The 18,724-nt window shown below is 46.2% G+C and overlaps 3 long non-coding RNA genes across 3 annotated transcripts; 2 read left to right on the plus strand and 1 right to left on the minus strand.

Moving 5' to 3' along the window:
• The first annotated feature begins 851 nt into the window (after window positions 1-851).
• On the plus strand, window positions 852-5,159 carry LOC134480037 (uncharacterized). The gene is made up of 2 exons (XR_010054144.1): window positions 852-1,157; window positions 4,975-5,159. It is a non-coding gene; the product is annotated as an uncharacterized LOC134480037 (long non-coding RNA).
• A 110-nt stretch (window positions 5,160-5,269) lies between these two features.
• Window positions 5,270-15,567, minus strand: LOC108351684 (uncharacterized). The gene is made up of 3 exons (XR_001839333.3): window positions 15,440-15,567; window positions 8,931-9,002; window positions 5,270-5,615 (listed from the first exon to the last, which is right to left on the minus strand). It is a non-coding gene; the product is annotated as an uncharacterized LOC108351684 (long non-coding RNA).
• LOC134480038 (uncharacterized) lies at window positions 5,615-7,402 on the plus strand. The gene is made up of 2 exons (XR_010054145.1): window positions 5,615-6,342; window positions 6,422-7,402. It is a non-coding gene; the product is annotated as an uncharacterized LOC134480038 (long non-coding RNA).
• Window positions 15,568-18,724: the final 3,157 nt, after the last annotated feature.

An 18,724-nucleotide genomic window follows, 5' to 3' on the forward strand; every position in this document is an offset into this window, starting at 1 on the left:
TTGTGTGGCGCACGTGTGTGTGTGTGCTTGCAGTGTATGTGGAGGTCAGAGGTGAGCTCACTGTCTTCCTTTATCTCTCTCCACTGTATTTTTTTGAGACAGGGTTGCTTACTGGACCTGGAGTCCACCGATTCTGCAAGACTGGCAAAGAAGCAAAGCACCAAGCCTCCTCCTGTCCTCAACCTGCCCCACCCAGCCCCAGGGCAGGGATCTCAGTAATGCCACCTGGCCCCAGCGTTTTAGACGCAGTAGGATTCGAACTCAGATCTTGTTTGCAAGTCAAGTGTTTTTTCAACTGAGCTGTCTCATCAGCCCCACCCGTCTTGTTCAAAATTCTCCTTCACTGTGAGCTTTTTCTTTTTTTCTTTTTTTTTCTTTTTTCTTTTTTTTTTTTTTTTTTTTTTACAGCAACGTCTGTATGTCACAGGCAACTCTAGGTGCGATTTAAAAAATATTGGCTGAGTCCTATCAGCCATCAGCTAACTCCTCTAAGGGAGCCTCTAAACAAGGAGAGACTACCTCAGCCAGAGTGGGTGTTGTTTCAGCCTGGTTCTAGGCCGAACCAGCCTCTCCAGATAGCCTTTCTGCAGCCCCTAGCACTGGCCTCCAGAGAATGCCAAGAGCTTTCTTCCCTGACCTTGACTCCAGCAGCCCGGGCCCCACACCCTTTGCAACAATCCCTCCTCCCCCACCCACGTGGTGGGTTTTGGTTTTCTTCATTACAGTCTTCCTAAATTGCACATTTCATAAGACCGTCAGGAAAAAGTCAGGAAATGAGGTTTCCAGGAAGAGGGAGGCGGAGAATAGAGGGCCGGGTGGGAAGGGGGGAGAACAGAAGAGCAGTCTTTCATTATCACGACCTGTTCCACGCACACCCTCTCCTGGTGCCATCCTCGCGCTGGATGCGAGCCATCCTCTGGGCTAATGAGCTAGGCGCGGGAGATAACTAATCCTAATGCAATTACTGCTCGGTGCAGCACTGATAGGTCCACTGTGCTCCCCGCGTGCCCGGCAGCCTGAGCCAGGCTAGAGCAGCTGGGCCTCAGCCTCCTGTCGGAGACGTTTTGACAGCTGTATACAGTCCCGGACCCCCTCCCACGGCCCGCGTCCCGGGAGAGTGATCTTTTCACAGCGAGTCCCCATGAAGCCTGTCGGAGGTGAAATGAAATCTTAGCAGCTTGGGGGGGAAAGCTGGGTGGTGCGAGCTCAGATGCTATTTCCAGGGCGGTGATGGGAGCAGCAGAGGCTCGAGCCCCCGCTCCCCCTACATCCCTGCGGCGCCCCGAGGCCTGGCGGGGTGTGCGGGCTGCGGTGACAAATGGCAGCGCAGGCAAGACCTGGCCCTCTCCTGGTGCAGCCGGCGCGATCCGGGAAGGGGGAGGAGGGACGGGGTGGGAGGAATGGTTTGCAGCACACTTGTTCCTTTGTTTAGCGGGACCACGTGCTCTGTTTGCACAGCAGCATGTGGTACCCCAGGAGGAAATCAAACCAGCCTTGAAAGTTCAAGGAACAGCCAAGCTCTACTGGGAAGTGGCGGGGCCAGGGCTGGGATGGAGCAATGGAGCGGGTGGCCTGCGGACTCCTTCTGTGAGAGTCAGAAGGAGGGGGACTCCAGTCCAGAGCTTTAGCGGAGAAAGAGGACTACTGGGCTTTTTGGCAACGAACGCACACAAGAGGACTTTCTGTGACCAGCCACCCTCTCTGTCATGCAAAGTGGGATGGCAGCCTTCTGTTTTTGGAGTTGATAAAAACCTTGTTTTCCTCTGGCACTCGCAAAACCCTTCCATGCTCATGCGTTTTTTTTCTTCTAGAGCTAGAATGGGAGAAAGAAAGGAGAACCCTTGACACAGTGTCTGCCCTGCCTCAAGGTTAGGTGGGACAGCTCCCACCAGACTCAGAGTGACATTCAGAAAAAAGTCTGCATTTTCCTTCCACGATCTCTCTCTCTCTCTCTCTCTCTCTCTCTCTCTCTCTCTCTCTCTCCCTCCCTCCCTCCCTCCCTCCCTCCCTCCCTCCCCGTTGGTTAAACAAATGAAAAAAAAAATAAATGATGCAAAATGTCCGTATGTCTGCCATAAAAAGGAGTTTCCCCATAAATCCAATTTCCCAATTGCATCCACAGCTCAGCATTTCAGCCATTGCTGCGTTTTTCTTCCTTCCTAGACACATCCATGAGATTTATCAATGCACAAATCTTCACAGTTCACAGAACACTATCAGACTTTAGTCATGTCTCTCCCAAACAGACCTGGACCCGGGTTCTTTCACATAGCTGCTTGGCATGTCTGCGTTTCTTGTATGGATGGTATTGAGTCATCCCATGTCTGCGGCTTATGCTGACTAAGACAATGTTAAACCTGAGGACTTGGTTTTGTGTGGCGCTCTGGGAAAGGATTATTTAAGAACGAATTCCTAAAATCAACGATTCAAAAACAGTGTTGGGTCGGAGGGAAGGCACATTTTAAAATTTCAATAGACTTGACTAAGTCTCTGAACAAGAAAAACAACAACCACAACAAGAACGAACCCTGATTCCAATGTGCAAAACATTCAAGAAAGTTAGCGCTTATGTTATGCACATGCATATGGTGGTGTACGAATACCTGACTGCTTTTGCACACGACCTGCCAGAGCATTTACTGAGAAACCAGGAGGAGATCTGATGAGGTACCTGTTCATCTCTCTGTTTCAATTTTGTTTACTGTTTGCTTTGAAAGGGGTCTTGCGCAACCCAGGCTGGGCTGGAACTCATTGCCCTTCCACAGCCTCCTAAGTGGCCATGGTCCAGGTGTACACTGCACACGCCTGAGAAAACCCAACGGCTTCAGTAACGAGTCTCGGTACCCCCCTCAAAGTGTGTTTCATGTTCACTTGTTTTTATTCTGAAATTTATCGTCTTTCCGCAACCCCGTTTTTCCATAGGCTTGTTCATCTCGTCTTACTGACTTGAGGAGATCTTTTATAATTTGTGAAGGGTTTCCCTCCCCCCTCAGTTCATCTTCTTTTTAATGATGAAATGCCTAACATTGTCAAAGTTTCAGGTCTTTGTGTTGATAACTTCGAGGTTTCATGCCGCACTTAGGGAAAAAAACATTCTCGAATTCCTAAAAAATTAAAAGAACGTGCTATATTTATTTTCTTTTTAACACTCTTGTGATTGCTTTCATTTTGTTTTACAGTTCTTTATCAATTAAGTAACAAAACTAGATGCCTTTTTAGAAGTTGGAAATGCACACACACGTTGGAAACGCGTACACACACACACTCCACACACCACACCTCCCACACACACTGCATACACCACACACCACAGATATACACCACATCCACCACATACACCACACAGACCACACACACACACACACACACACACACACACCACACACCACATACCACACACACACACACACCACATACCACACACACACACACAACATACACCATACACCACACACACCAGACAGACAACACACACAAACACACACACACACACACACACTCTCACACACACACACACACACACACACACTCACACACAGAGGAAGCACGTGACTGAATAGGTAATTACAACATTCAAAACACTGTGGAGAATTAGTGGAGAATATTATAGGGGAACGGTCATAAGGAGGTGAGATTTGAGAATAGCTCGGAAGGATGAAAGAGATCATTCCAGATTACAGAGCAGCGTAGGCCAAATCCCTGAGGAGGAAGCCCATGTGGAGGGTTAGAGGAACCTACAGGAGGCCAGCGGGAGGGCAGGGAGATGAGCCAGGGAGTGAGTCAGAAGATAACGAACTTTGCAGATAAAACTTCAAAGGACCACCTCAGCAGGCACCATGAACGCCTGGGTAGGGAGCAACTGTTTCTAAGTGCAAAGGGAAGCCGCTGCACCAGCCAAGTGGGAGGAAACCACAGTCGGGTTGTTTATTTATTCATATTTGATGCTGCAGCTTGAACCCAGGGTCTCAGGCATGCAGACCGTGTGCTGGGCTACCACCTACACCCTCGGGGGGCCGCTCTCCTTATTTTTTTTTTAATTCTTTGACAGTTTCATGCCTGTCTATAATAAACTCCATCCCCCTTTCTCATTCTCCCACCTCTCCCACTAAAACACTTTTGAACTGAGTCTCCGAAAGTAACTTCTTAATGAAGTCACAATCAATCCAAGTATCACAAACGGCAAGGTTTTCCACGTCTGTCACCTGGTCCTGCGCACAATGGTTGGTCCTTCCGGGGGTGAAGTCATCGTTCACAGCAGCTCTCGCTTCCCACAGACCTGACTAGAAGCTCCCTTCCCTTGCTCACATAACCACCGACCCACAGAGTGTTCGGGCAACACCGGAAAGTCTTTCTAATATTGAACCAAATCCTGAGATTTTCCGATCGCCCTTCTCTGTTTTCAGATCCTTCAGGTACTTCTGGCATGGAGTGGCGTTTGATCTCTTCAGCAGCTCACCTTCCTCCTCAAATACATCCTCCTCCTCCTCCTCATCCTTGTCCTCTGCCTCCTCTGCCTCAATGTCAGTGTTGATATTTGAATTATGAAATGTTCCTCCAAAGACTATATCAAAATATTGGTCCTCAGTGCAGCAGTGCTCAGAGATGAAACCTTGGGACATGATAGGCTAATGAGAGCTCTGATTTAATGTATACAGCGTTGAAAGGACCATCAGGAGAACGAACCACGCGATGTACGTTGAGGTCGATATGCCTTTAAAGAGGGCATCTCGTCTTCAGCCTCTCCCCCTGCCCCCACAATATTCAACTTTGCTTCAGGCCCATAGCGATAAAGTCAGGCAGTCATAAACAGAAGCCTCTGGAACTGTGGCCCACAGTGAGACTTCCCTTTATTTGTCTCTGGTATCTCGTCACACTAAGACAGGCAGCTGAAAACTTGCTGCATAGATCAGTTTCAGACAGCAGGAGCCAGCTTATCCCACTCACGTTCTGGTCACTACTGTTTCTTTTTCCTAGGTAAACACAGTATCCATGTCTACAGCCTCACAAGCTTGGGAAGTAGAAGTGACTTCATGGCCAGTTCTTGGATGCTGCCAGTACCACTGGTGAGGAGGGCAGTGGAGACTTTAGGATTTTCCACCTCATTCATAGTTCCTCGTAGGCAAACTTCCTGGTAATTAAAGGCAGTAGTGAAAACATCAGAAGCTGCCTCCTTATTCTTGTGGAGAAGTCTGTGGTTCCAACAGTGCCTCCTGGTTCTTGCCCATCCATACCGGCAGAGAAGAATCCCTGGGGCAATTCCACAACATTCTCTCTTTTTAAAAGCTTTTATTGGATTTTATTTATGCACATAGTGTGTGTTGGGGGGCAAAGAACACCCCCATGTGTTCTTCTGCACCTTGACCCACCAGTGAAGGTGAGAGAACAATTTGCAAGAGTTAGTTTTCTTCTTGCATTAAGTAGGATACAGGGAGTGAACCCAGGTCAAGGTCAGGCGTAGCATATGACCACTGAGCTATCCCATAAGCTCTCCATGGTACTGTAACCGTTGGTACAACTGCCACACAGAGAAATCACCCATACCACTTGTCTAGTGAAAAGTTTCGTTCGTACAGGATTCTGGCAATAGATCTTTGATGGCATCAGTCATTTAGAAGCTGTGAATTAGACACAACAGATTTCTCGTTAGTTATGTGTTTAAGCTGAAGAGTTGGGAAATAGAAGTGGTGGGTACACAACCCTGGGAATGGGCTCAATGTCCCTGTATAGCTTATGGTTACACTTTACCGCCATGGAAACAAAGTTAACCATGGATCTATTAATCTATTTATCATTCACTGCACATCTGTTTGGCCACCGTCTATCCTACGTTAGACTTGAAAGGACACCCAGACTGTATAAACATATCCACAGTTGATGGGATCTAAACTGTTAAGCTGGGGAAAAGGCTTTGTGCACACAGTACCCCAAGTGGGATTCCATGATACCAGAGAACCACTGGACTAAAAGCCACGACCTAGTTAATCCCCTACTTGTCACAAGAAAGCGCTGCACTCCATTTGTCCATGACACCAAATTCATCCCAGACACGTCGTGGACGGCAACCATCCTCCCTACACTTCATAAGAGAAGTTTAGTCATGGCCAAGTCTGGATATGAATTCTCCTACAAAGGTTTGCTCGACGCTCCCCACCACAACCCAATCAGCTAATGGACATTTCCGCCACCAACTGATGGAAATTCCGTTGGAAGAAAAATGAAGGCTTCGGTTACCCTTAGTCTTTAGAACCCAAGGCTGTTATACAAATAAAAATAGGACACCCAGTCGGTTCTTTTTAACCCTCCAGACACAGGGGTGTCCAGTTCAGAGGCTGAGATGAACAGGTAAGAGGCCGTCTGTGATCACAGTTCCAGACTATGGTGTTGAAAATGTGATGTTCACTTGTAACTCTCTCTCTGGCAGCTGGATCTTGAGATAGCGGCCGATTCCCCCTCTCCCCCCCATCTAGACAGAAGCCGCCATGGACAGCCACACTCTCAGAACACTGCCACCTAATCAGGTCATGTCAAAGATGCTCCTCGATGAGAAGACCCAAGTTTCTCGCACCCTTATTTTGGTTTGGATTTCTGATGACTCACTTCATTTGTGTAGTACTTTGTTGTGGCTTAAGGTTGACATACAATTATGGAGACATCAAAAATAGCAGGAAAAAGAAACTCCCATAATGCATCCCTCTAGCAGAAACTTCCTGAGGGCACACTGCATGCTACATTGATATTTTGGTCACCTATTACTAGGTGACAAACCACCTAATAATACATTGGCTTAAATAACTATTGTGTGTGTGTTTGTGGTTCTGTGAGTCAAGAATTTGGAAGTGGCCCAACCGGATCCATTTGACATCTGATGGACTGAAAGATTAAGTCCTTAAAAGGCATCTTTGGTCCCAGGCCTAGAATCCTTTCTCTCTCTCTCTCTCCCTCTCTCTCCCTCTCTCTCTCTCTCTCTCTCTCTCTTCCTCTCTCTCTCTCTCTCTTCCTCTCTCTCTCTCTCTCTCTCTCTCTTCCTGTCTCTCTCTCTCTTCCTCTCTCTCTCTCTCTTCCTCTCTCTCTCTCTCTCTCTTCCTCTCTCTCTCTCTCTCTCTCTTCCTGTCTCTCTCTCTCTCTCTTCCTCTCTCTCTCTCTCTTCCTCTCTCTCTCTCTCTCTTCCTGTCTCTCTCTCTCTCTCTTCCTCTCTCTCTCTCTCTTCCTCTCTCTCTCTCTCTCTCTCCTGTCTCTCTCTCTCTCTTCCTCTCTCTCTCTCTCTTCCTCTCTCTCTCTCTCTCTCTTCCTCTCTCTCTCTCTCTTCCTCTCTCTCTCTCTCTCTCTTCCTCTCTCTCTCTCTCTCTCTCTTCCTCTCTCTCTCTCTCTCTCTCTCTCTCTCTCTCTCTCTCTCTCTCTCTCTCTCTCTCTCTCTCTGTGTATACGCATCTCACTCTCTCCTCTTCCACCTCCCCCTCTCCACAGGGTGTCTCATCATCCACACTTAGCACTTGGATTCCTTCCAGCCTGGTCTTCCCACCATGGGCCTATTCCTTACATGATGACTACCTTCCTCACAGTAAATATTTCCAGAAACCCAAGTAGAAGCCTTAGAAGACCTCAGGCATCATCACTCCTGCTGCAACCCACAGATCAAAGTGGGACATTGAGACCAGCCCAGGCTCAAGGCAAGGGAAAGATTCCACCTTTGCAGATTAAAGCCAGTGAGAGTCACGATGGTGACCATCTAGAAGCAAGTCACCACACCCAGCACTGGAGGTCCTGAACCTGCCTCTCTTCTCACAGAAAGAACTAGTGACATAAATGAAAGTGATGGAGGATGTATGCCACGAGACAGAAGTATATGAAGGAACGCCCAACCCGGAAATGAGTGCCCATAGGAGGAGGAGCCAATGAAGGGCTTCCTGAGTATGGATTGTTCTATGTAACCCTGGGTGAAGCTTGAGGCTGTGGTGGGAAAGGGAAGAAGGAAGGCAGCCCTGAAACGGACAAGTGAAATGGGCCGAATGGCCCAGGAAAAAGAGGCTGGAGGAGAACCCACAGCCCAAACCTGAGATCCTTTCTGTCTGCTACAGGAGACTGAGCTGGTGTGAACCTACACGGCTGACTGTGGGAGGAGGCTTTAACAAAGCACCAACCTTACTGCGGAATATTAGGCTGTTCTGGATTCTCTTAGGTTCTGTTTGCTTGTTTAGGACTCCCGTGTTCGACTGCATGAGTAAGGCAAGCCCACATCCCTACACCTAGGTGGAAGTCAAAGGACAACCTTGGGTCTCAGCCATGCTTGTTCAGGGCAGTGTCTATTATGGTTTGCTACTGTGTACCCAGGCTTGCTGGCCTTGGGCTTCCGGGGATCCTCCTGCCTCTGCCTCCCATCTTGCCTTAAGAGTGCAGGGATTATAGATACCTGCTATACTAAGGTCCTTGCACCTGTCTGCAAGGACCCATTGACCCATTTGCCCACTGACCCATTTCTCCACTCCTCAAACTTCTTACTCTTAATTGTCCTCAATAATTTCTTAGTTGCAGAGAAACTTAATTCAATGTGTATTAACAACATTTCAAAAGTTAGGAAATACAATATAAATGCATACATGCATATATTCCAAACTTTAATTTTATTTATATAAATAATATATTTATATCGCATTTTTAAATAGAAATGTATTTTATATAACTAAAATTATATATATATATATAATTATTTGGAAATGTTTGTTAAGATAGGATATCAAATCACCTTAAACTAGAAAAGTATTTCTTTACATATTTTCATCAACAGATAACATTGTTTTTTTTTCTTTTATTATTGCCAATTTGTTAAGTTGTATTGGAAGGCTGTAATACATCACACACACACACACACACACACACACACACACACACACACACACACAATATTTAATATTTAATCGGTTAGTAAATCTAACCTGTGGTTGGTTGGTACTTCTCTCTGCCATTGTCTGCTCTTAGATGCTGCCTGTAAATTCTTTGACCAGTGGCTTAGTATAGAAAGAAAGAAAGGCAAAGGGTTATAACTGTATCAGAGCCCAAGACTGAGTTCAATTCCAATTAAATAGGTGAAGAGGGTGAGTAGGGGCCTTTTTTATTCATGATAACTCGTTGGCTCCCTCCTTTAATGTATTTAATGATCCTGTGAGCTTAATGACTACTGCAATTAAGTCACCCTGCTTAAGCGCAGTGAATTACATTATGCTTGTTAGTGGTCGCCTTTGATAAAGGACAATAGCAAGGTTCTCTTTTACATCATAAGTCATTTTCGATATTGCTTTTCTCTGTCTGTCCTCCCCCCCACCTTGATTGATTACCTAGCACTCTGAAGAAGTGCTACAGAAGGGAACTTAGAGCTGGCGTTGTTCTTCTAGGGTCTGACAACCGCACAGGCTGGGGAGATGGACTTTTGATGGGCCAGCCTAACCGTGGAGGTGGGGATGAGGGTAGTTCATCCAATTTAATCAAGAATTAAGTTAGGTAAGATGTACGGGAGGAAAATATTAGGACCCTCCCTCCTCTCTCCCTTTCAGATTGGATGGGCAATCAACAAATACCAAGCCTCCACAAGGAAGGTTAGAAGTATCTTCTCATCCAGAAAAACCAAGGAGAAGCAGGCCCAGGGCATGCCTGGTTGTGTCTGCATAACTTTACTAAGTAAATGGTTCGATGTAGAGGCTGCAATACAGCTGCGAGCTACCGGCTTCTGCCACTCCCAGTACCAATGCCCTGTCCTTCAGCTTCAAGCTGCTGCCTTACCTTCCTGTGACCTGATACGACTTTGCCTATTTGTTCTGTTAGCTGTACCTCAGGTTAGCCCGTTGTCTAAACCTATTGCTCCTTGGGAATGGTAACAAGGGTGAGATAGCTCACACTTCATGGTGTGTTCTGTTTACACCTAATGTCATATACAAGAGTCTCTAGACCTCTGGATACCATCATGCCTCAGCGTCAACAGTTGCCCGATTAGTTTTCGGCAAGAACATTAAGTGAGAGTCCTGATTAATCATGTCAGCCAAAACATGAAGTCCACCAGACTGTTCTATATTGGTGACATTTCGGTGATCACTCTAGAAGGTAATTTCTACAAGTTCATAAAATGTCCTTACACAAATTATAAATATTAAAAATGAGTATCACGGGTTAAAATTAAATTGATCCAAGAATACCTTTAAAAAACAAAACAAAACAAACAACAACAACAACAACAAAACAACAAAAACCAAAGCAAATGAAGTCAACTGAAGGGATTCCAAACAGTGGCCATTTGACATCAAAGTGGCTACTTTGTATTAAAGTCACAGTCCTGGTGAGAGTCAAGGCTTGAGGCAATGCATCTAAACTGAGGAAGAGCGCAAAAGTTAAACTAAAAAGTCAGTCCTGGGGCACACACGCTTGCAGGAAGAGACAGGCTTTCTTCCTGGAGTGCTCAAGAAAAGCTCCAGAGAAACAAGAAAAGAAAGGCTCACAAAAATGGACTTACAACCTCCATTCCAGCCAAGCAGAGAAAGGGAGAAAAGAAGCCATAGGCTAACGAAGGAAGATCCCTGGGCATGGAGAATGGTGGGTTGTCGGGGAAGCAGGTCTGCGTTCTCAAGGGCATTGATTCACTCTCCGGGAAGCCAGTAAATAACACAACGGAGTCTTGGAGTCTTTATGCATCGTTGCAGACATGTTGGGTGCCTGCCTTACTTGTTGAAACACTGAAAACCACAGCACACTCCACAAACCCCCGTCAAAGGCTTGTACATACTGTTTTAAACAACTGTAATCCCTCATCGTCGGATAGAGCCTTTCAATTTACAAAGCCTTTCTCTGTGGCTTATCTCCTTTGCTCTTCACAGCCACATTAGGAGACAAGCGGGACTGCCACCATTTCAAGGAAACTTACTATTTTTTTTTTAATCTAATAAATCAACCCTGGTTACCTCCCTATCGAGGGACAGTTGTGTTGTTAAGACCTCCAAAGTCCAGAGCTGTCCTTGACCCAGGGTATATCCAAACCCCCGTTCCCTCTTTGCCTGTGTCTCCCACTCTCCTTAGATGGTGGAGTGAGGAGGAGTCTGTTTAGATTACCTTTGAGCTCATCAAAGCAATTGTCTCTTTTCAAAGGGCTTTCACACTTCATTTGTCCTTACAACTTTTCAGGTAATTCAGACAAATTGAAAACTTTACTTTAGTCTAAATGCACTGAAGGCAGAATGGGAGCAGAGGGGGTGGGCACGGCTAATTGACTCAGCCTCAGACTCGCTCTGTGTTAGGGATTTGGGCAGGAAAGAGCTTCCGAGACACACAGAGCACAGTATCGCTTTCCCCGCCAGGTTGTCAGACTCCTGGAACATAAAAATCTCCTTTTATGAATTGCATTTTTGTCGCAACTCTTTTACAACCAAAAGCCCTTTTCCATGAGGGGGAAAAACAAAAAACAAAAAACCCAGCTCATATGGTTTCAAGTAATCCTGCTATTTCCCAAATCAAATATGGCTGCCAAGTAATACCACAAAAACTAAATAGATGACATCTGGAAGGGAGAATTGAAAGCCCACGGTTTCATTACCCCCACCTGTGTCTTTACAGGCAGCAACAAAGGGAGAGGTGAAGCAGACGGAGAGCCCTAAAACCTTCTTTGGAGAAACACAAGAAGGAGCAGTCACTATGGACCTCATGAGTTCAGGATTGCCCTGACTGGCAGAGAGCGCTTCAGATGGGAAGCGTCAGAAGACTGCATGTTAAGCAGACGAGTGCAGTCTGTCCTTATAGCTATTTATCTCCCCTAAACCACAAATCCTGTTCGTCAAATCATCAAGCCAGCTGTGGGCTTGAGCTGAGATTTAATGAACAGATAAATCAGTGATGCTTACTGAGTACCTCTGGTGTTTCCAGAGCTGTAGAAAAGGTAGCACAGTGTAACATACGCAAATCATTTCCTGTTTCTTACTCTGGGATGCCCCCCACCACCACCACCTGAGACATCTAGATACTGATAGCGTGGGCTTTGCCAGCCTGACAGAATCATCGAGAAGCTCCAATAAGGTAACACACGTGGAGAGGATTTATAAGCAGTAAATGCTAAAGAAATGCCAAGTATCATGGTTACCCAAGGAAGCTTTGCCTCTGACCCTCTTGTACAAGGAGCTTAAAGCATAAACATATCAGATTTAAGTACCAGTATAAGAGTTAAATTATGGGAAAGATAACACTACCAGTGATTTGACAAGATAATGTGTAATTACTCTGCAAGGGGAGGGGAGGGACTTTGAGATTTATGGCCTTAAAACAGGTAGCAACCTCAGTGAGATAGAGCAGTGTATACAGAAGACATCCTGGATCCGATCTGGAGGCCGGCTCAGCCCATTTTCTGATGATATAATGGAACCACAGAGCTTGGGGAGTGTAGAAAACCACAAATGATCTGGCTCGTGGTTCTGGAGGTTTGAAAGTCCAAGAGCTGGGGATGACCTTATTGCTGGGTCGTAACATGGTGAAGGGCACCACAAGATAGGTCTCTCTTTCTTACTTGTAGAACCAGCCGTACTGTTAGTCTCTTGAGCTCAGTAAATCTCCATGGCTCACTTCCAAAGACTGTTGCCACGTGACTTTGCTGGTTACAGTGTAGGCACTTTTGAGGGTCACATTCGGACAACAGAAGGGAGGTGAGTAGGATGAATAACAAGTACCATAGGCTATCCTTGAAGCCAACGGAAGTCCTGACCTGAGCCGGGAAAAGGCATGAGGAGGTAGGATTCAAACACCTTGAAGCCTACTGGTCGAGGGCATCTGAGATCAGAAATTCTTTATAGTCAGAACATGGTAGGATTGGTGGGGAATGGGGAGACCATCATATCCTATAGATCCAGGTTGGAATCATCTGGGGCACTACATACAGTCCAAGGCCACCTAGACTCTTTACACTTCAACACTATACTCTTTGCATTGATACTTGCCATGGTTGTTAGAGCTTTAGGGTTCCTAGAGAATAGGGCTGTCTAGGTGCATTCCACCCCTCAAGTGATGGTAGGGTACACCAGTTAGCGGACCAAGTGGGGAGCACATAAGAAAACAGGAGATATGTCTCATCTCAAAAACCATTCCTTTAGCTGTGGCTATGCCAAGAAAGTCTTTTTCTGTAGGAGGATCTACTCTGCTGGGCCCCGGGGAAGAAGTGCAAGGCTGAGGAGTAGATTTGGATTCGTTAAAGCAAGGAAATAAGAGAGTTGTCAGTCCCCTGCTCCTTCATTCATAGATGCCGCTCCCCCAAAATTCAAGCCATAGAATCCCATCCACTCACTCTGTTGGCTCACATTATGAATCACTAGACAGCTCAGAACTCAGTCTAAACACCAGCACACATAGATGCTTGGGAAATAGGTCCCTGCTTCTCCCTCCTTGTCAGTTATCTACAGTGCAGAAGACATGAGCCAACCGATTCTCAAATTCCCCAGCCCCTGGGCCCTTCACTCTTCCATTTCACCTTTTTCTGTTTCTTAAGACTTAAATCCTAGCTGCTACTTCCTCTATGAAGTCATGCTGCTGTCCCAACCCTCCTGGCTGCTGTCCCAACCCTCCTGGCATCCCCATCTCTGAATGCTTAGCACACTCATGGGGACTTTGATTCTAGTCCCCTGCATCATGCCTTTAAATTCCGCACAGAATATGGGTATAGCATAACTACCTTCAAAATGCATATTTAAGGAATTAATTCCAGTTACAAAGGATGAGAGAGTAGGTGTGGTAAGAAACACAGCTGAAAACTTATCTTTGGGATTATCTACTTGGTGTAGAAATATTTTTGTCTCCCAAACAGCACAACTAGAGACGCTTCAATAGCAAAAAAAAAAGGGGGGGGCCAGAAAGATGCCTCTGTGGGTAAAGGAACTTGCCACCAAGGCTGGGGTCCTGAGTTCAGTCCCTGGTGAAGGGACTGAAACAGGGAGAAGGAAAGAATGTATTCCTAAAACTTGTCCGTCTGCTGACCTCTACAGGTATGCTGTGGTGTGTGTGTGTGTGTGTGTGTGTGTGTGTGTGTGTGTGTGTGTGTGAACATGTGTGTGTGCAGCATGTGTGCACACAAATAAATAAGTAAATAAGTAATTAAGTAAATAAACCCATCTTTAAAAATGACTGGTAGGAATGGTAGACATAACTGTAAAAGGAAAAGAGTAGAAGAGTTCATGCTTGAGTTCTTAACAGCACAGGGCAGGATGGAAGCCTTTGTCTCTCCCAGTGAGGAAAACTGGTCATGGGAATGAGATTTACCTAAGGCATCATCTAGCACGCAAGCTAGATGGAGGCTTTCGACAAATGAGATTAACCCTCTTCCAGCTCAGTCTCGCTCCTCTTTTCTGAAACGAAGTCTGACGCAGGTCTTGTTGCTTCCCCCTCTGAGCCATCTCCCAGGTCTAGACCATTCTCCATCTCTACTATGACAAGTATATCTCCTCTCCATGTCTCAGGCCTGTCCTCTTCTTTAATGACCCTTGTCTAGGCTGGCAGTGGCTTCATAAGATGCTCACCTGAGCATGTCATTCCTTGGTTTATTATGTTGTAAAATCACCCCACTTCCATTACCTTAACATGGCTTTCTAGCTTGACCACAAACTTCCTATCCAACTTATTTTCTCCTGGTGGCCTCTCACATCCCACTCTCTAGACATATGTAACTGCAACTGCATAAAAACACAAAACGTACCTTTCCAATGTGGCCTTGAGTTTCCTGTCTTCTCTCCATGACTTGCTGATTCTCCCACCCACCCTCCCAAAGACCAGCTTAAACCACCCTACAGGTTCCTTCTGGACTGGAGCCGAAGAGATGGCTCAGTAGTTAAGAGCACTGGTTGCTTTTCTAGAGGACCAGGTTCAGTTCTCAACACTCATGTAGCAGTTCCCAACCGTCTGTAATTTCAATACAAGAGGATACAACACTGTCTTATGGCCTCTGGGTACCAGACATACGTGCAGGTAAAACACCAATACACATAAAAATAATTTTGAAAATAGTAATAAAGTCTCTTCTTCTAGAAGCTTTTTTCAACCATTGCCCTTGCTCGGTGCTCCAGGTCCTTCCTCAGTTTCCTCACAGAGGAACCACAATGGCGTGCATACCTTCTGTGTCTCCTCCCTAGTCTGACGCCCTGCAGCGGTGGAGACCAGACGTGCAAGGTGTGTGTGTGTGTGTGTGTGTGTGTGTGTGTGTGTGTGTGTGTGTGTAGTGAGTCGAAGTCATTCAAACCTCAGTCTTTCCCCCTGAGCTCTGCGGCAGCTGTATCTGCCTTCCGTGGGTTTCATCCTAGCACATCGGAAGGAATGAGAGACTGGGAGAAAGGAAGCAGTTGAGACAAACGCTGAACACAGACAATGGAAATATCTCTAGAATGAACCCAGTGCTTCACTGGCTGTCCTTTCCCTCTTCCCCGGCATCTCATCCTACCTGCTTGTCCTCTGTAAAATATCTCTCAGATCTGCTCCCATTCTCACACCATCATTAAGCAGAGTCTGACTAGACTATGTCTGACCTGGGACAAGCAGGAAGAATCCCCTTGACCTATGACCCTGAATGTTCCCTCAGGTTTATGACTTCACCCAACTCTGTGAGCTGATATAGAGCATTTGTTCTCTGCTAGGTCTTCCTAACGTCGCCATAGCAACTTGAAGGCAATTTTTGAGCTATAATCCAGATGGAGTGCTTAGTCCTACCTCTACTACACACAGAGATAACTTTGGTCAAGAGGTTTCCCATCTCTGGGTCTCGGTGCCTTGGAAAACATACTTGGAGAATAAGTTCTGTTGTCCTACCTTCTCCCAGCCCAGATGTTCCCCAAGGAACAATATTTGAGTTCCTGAGTCCTGCCCGTCTCGTTTCCCCATTGGCTCGCTTTCCCTCCTCTCCTTTGTCCATCCAACCCCATACCAAGCCTGACCACAGCCCAACATACTCTTAGAATATATTCCATTATTAGTTTTATGGCAAATCCCCTCCCGCAGGGAGAAAGGCTAAGTACAAAAGATGCACCCTGTCCATTGTCCTCCAGAGCCTCTCTATGTGGAGAATGGCCTATTCAGAGGAGCCCAAGTGCTTTGGTGTTGAATTCGCCAAAGTAACATGCACCAGGTTTTAATTTAGGTCTCCAGGCCCCTGCACATGAGATCTATAAATGAGACGTGTTGCTACAATCAGTCCCATTGGGAGAGGCTGGTCGTAGACTGAGAACAGCTGTAGCACATTGATCCAACAAAGTCGGCTTCTGAATCAGATATGAGTTATTGGTTCAGTCTCAAGGCTGTGGATATGATCTCCCTGCAGGCACTCATATGGCCTTTGCAGAAACGAAAATATTTCCCCTCCCCACGATGCTGGGTTTGGATAACAATGGGCTTTGGTTCTGCCTATTCTCTTAGGTCTTTGAGTCCTTTCTCTTTGTTCTTATTTTTCCGTGAGGCTCCAGAACTGCTCTACCTGGGCGGATGAAGCTAATGTCTCCCGTGAAGCACTGCAAAAGCATGGAAGCCACGGCTGTATGTCGAGACACATGGGAAGATCGGAAGAAAATCTCAGGGTCAACTTTTTCATGTTTATTTTTGAAAGAGTATCTGTGCTTGCATTTGCGTGCATGAGCACGTACGCACGCACGCGCGTGCGTGTGTGTGTGTGTGTGTGTGTTGCATGTGTGAGTGTGTGTGTGTGTGTGTGTGAGACACACATGTACATGAATGTGCACATTTGTGAGCATGCACTTGGACATGGCAACTTGAATGTCCTCCTCTGTGGCTCTCTGCCTCATTGCTCTCAGATAGATCTCTCACTGGATAGAACTCTCACCATTGCAGCTAAGCAGACTGGCCTAGTCGGACTCTCAATGTTTGTCTGCACATCCATGTCCAGCTTTTAACATGGATGTTGCTGATTCAAACTTGTGGTCTTCGTGTGTGCACAGTAAGCACTCTTACCTACCTGAGCTGTTTTTCCAACTCTTCACCAGGAATTTCGTACTCCAAACCAACGGGAAACCATGAGAATGGGACTGAGGGTTGGGAGGGTATCCCTAGCAATGAGATGACTCCATTGAAATCACTGTTTTAAAGTCAGTTGTGTCCAAAACAGTGTAGAGGCAAAACCAGTACAAAAGAATGGGCTTTGTGAAGGCAGAGTTTGAGGATTGCTCAGGTCCTGAGAAAATGCTTGTCTGCTAAACCAAACTGTCTAACCCAGACCTCAGAACGTGTACCCATTGTGGTTTGGACATAAAAGACCACACACACACACACACACACACACACAGAGAGAGAGAGAGAGAGAGAGAGAGAGAGAGAGAGAGAGAGAGAGAGAGATTCACGGGTTTGATCTCCTGCTCCTCATTTGGTGTAAATGTTTTTGGAGAGTTTGTAAAGCCTTCAGGAAGTGAAATCTAGCCAGCAGAAGTAGAGATAACTTGCAATGTATAGCCAGATCTTGATTCTCCCATTTATATGATGCCTCCTTAAATCTAAAATTAATGAAAATAATAAAAATACTAATAAATTAATGAGCCTTGCATTTTTCAAAATTGCCAAATATTTAAAAAGATTTTTCTCCTTTTCTGACAGGTAAGCAAACATTGCTAGCCTTGATAATGCCTCACTCTCCTGCCTCTGTCACTGTGAGAATCTGCACAGGAACATGAAGTAGGTCATGTGTACAAAACCTTGTCTTCCGGGATGCCTCTGCCTAGCAAATGAAATATAGGTGAAGAAACTCTTGTGTTGGTTGGTGAGCTCAGAGTTGTGACACCAGAGGGAAAGTAAGGTCATTCCGGATGGGAAAACCAGAGAAGGCGTCAGAGACAGTTTGTGTTTGAGCTGGGGTACATTCCACACTCACCCCACCCGTATGTAAGCTAGCTTAGGATTCCCTTTTAAATGAAAGGGGTACACGGGAAGGAGCCTGACAGACACCGGATATACAAGACAGGCAGGAACCAAGTCACCATTACTGCACACCCACCCTGTAGTTTCAGCCTCTTTACCTGTAACCAGAGGCTAACAATATCACCCACATGTGCTCAGAACTATGAAATGAGGGCAAAGCCCCCAGCGTCTGGTTCAAGTCTATTCCGAAGAAATGGTGGCCATGGGGCTGAGGAGATGACTTGGAAGTTAAGAGCAAGCAGTTGTTGCTCTCTTGGAGGGCCACAGTGAAGTTCCCAGAACCCACGTGCCAGGGACTATCACTCTGTTAACTCCGCTTCTGGAGGATCTGATGCCCTCTTCTGGCACTCTCGAGCATTGCATGTGCATGGTGTGCACACTTCTATTGAGGCAAAGCACCCTTACGCACTAAATAAAAATAGAGAAAAGTGGGGAAGGACTAAGTTTTCTCCAGAAAGGCCAGGAAGGAGTTGAGCTGGTGCTGGGAGGTGCCCTGTATTTCTCTCATGCAGATGCCTTTGAAGTGAGAAACACATAAACAAGGAGCTGAGACAAAGATTTTTGTGCATGTGTGATTTTCATACACCACCCCCATCACCTCCAAAGTAGTTTTTCCATGTCGGTTACATCACTGAGGTCACTAGAGAGAACTCACTCTCTCTCTTTCTCTCTCTCTCTCTCTCTCTCTCTCTCTCTCTCTCTCTCTCTCTCACCTCCCATAGCCCCCCTCCCACAGCCTCCCCTTACAAGCTCTGTCAACACCACCCCCCCTTGCTAAGCTCCCACGGGAGGTTTTCTGTTCTGTCCCCCT

Source organism: Rattus norvegicus, chromosome 8 (assembly GCF_036323735.1).
Source record: "Rattus norvegicus strain BN/NHsdMcwi chromosome 8, GRCr8, whole genome shotgun sequence".
Classification (NCBI taxonomy): domain Eukaryota; kingdom Metazoa; phylum Chordata; class Mammalia; order Rodentia; family Muridae; genus Rattus; species Rattus norvegicus.